Here is a 1,582-nt window from a genome sequence, read left to right on the forward strand (position 1 = left end):
TACACTCTCAGAGTTACAGACCTGTAAGGGTCCATTTGGTTCCATTAGTACACTCTCAGAGTTACAGACCTGTAAGGGTCCATTTGGTTCCATGTGTACACTCTCAGAGTTACAGACATGTAAGGGTCCATTTGGTTCCATGTGTACACTCTCAGAGTTACAGACCTGTAAGGGTCCATTTGGTTCCATGTGTACACTCTCAGAGTTACAGACCTGTAAGGGTCCATTTGGTTCCATACACTCTCAGAGTTACAGACCTGTAAGGGTCCATTTGGTTCCATGTGTACACTCTCAGAGTTACAGACCTGTAAGGGTCCCTAGACTTGACTTTGAAAAGCGGTGGTCTAGACCAGAGGTTCTCAAAGTGTGGTCCGGGGACCCCCAGGGGTCCTTGAGGGGGTTCCAGGGAGGGTTTAAAGTTAAACATATATAAATTGACATTTTCAAAATGGCAGATCTACAAGCTCACAACGTGTGAACTTGTAGATCTGGCATTTTCAAATACATCTTGGAACACATTTTGGAATATGTTTTGAAACATTTTAATAACACAGATCTTGTATGGGGGTCCCTGGTACAACATGTTTTCAGAGGAGGGGTCCACGGAAATCCTCTCTAACACCAGTTCACTATTAGTCTCCTTTTCTTTGATTCAGTCATCACCACAGGGAGATCAGATTACATCAGATTAGATCATATTACATTAGATTAGATTAGATTACATTACATTACAGGTAGGGTAAGTGATATTTTTTGGTTAAAACAAAAAGTATTTTGTTAAAAGGTTAAAACACTATATTCTGATAGTAATCATTGCTATAGAGTGTTTTTTCAGTAACAGGAGTCTCCCTGTCTCTCCAGCTCTTTAATAAACAGAAAATACATTTTTCGGTAGGTGTCAAAATCTCAGCCAATCAGGAGAAAGTACCCATTTTTAAGCTTAATTTGAATAGTGTTCCAGTTCCAATTTTGTCTGCTCATTTCTTAGTGTCATCACTTGTGTGTTTGACTCCGGATTCAAACATCCACTAAATGCATTCATTCATCAATGAAGTCAAATCATTCATTGTTTATCTATTGATTCATTATTAGATAATTGTTTCATTATGTTTTCATTCCATATTATTCTCATTCTTCATAATGTTTCATTTCATGTGTTATTGTACGATCATTAAAGATGACATCTTCTCAGAGAGAGAGAGATTATTGTAAGGTCATTTGTAGAAGTAAACTGTAATTGTTTAATAAATGTTTTGAAAGTCTGTCGTTGTTCCTGTGTATTAATATTATTAGGACATTATTTCTGTTGCTTGCAGTGGTGGAAAGTAACTAAGTACATTTACTCAAATATTGTATTTTCTTTTACTTTACTGGAGTATTTCCAATTTATTTTTTACAATTTTACTTCTACTCTACTACATCTCAAAGGCAGATATTTTTACTCCACTACAATTATTTGAACACTTTAGTTACTTTGTAGATTTTTTGTATTATAACAAAAACACAGACTATATATACACTTCCAAAATGTGAAAGTAGCTGATCTACAAGCTCACAACGCGTCGCTTTGTGACGCGTTGTG

The sequence above is a fragment of the Gymnoscopelus braueri genome, assembly GCF_963280865.1.
Source record: "Gymnoscopelus braueri genome assembly, contig: SCAFFOLD_123, whole genome shotgun sequence".
In the NCBI taxonomy this organism is placed as follows: Eukaryota; Metazoa; Chordata; class Actinopteri; order Myctophiformes; family Myctophidae; genus Gymnoscopelus; species Gymnoscopelus braueri.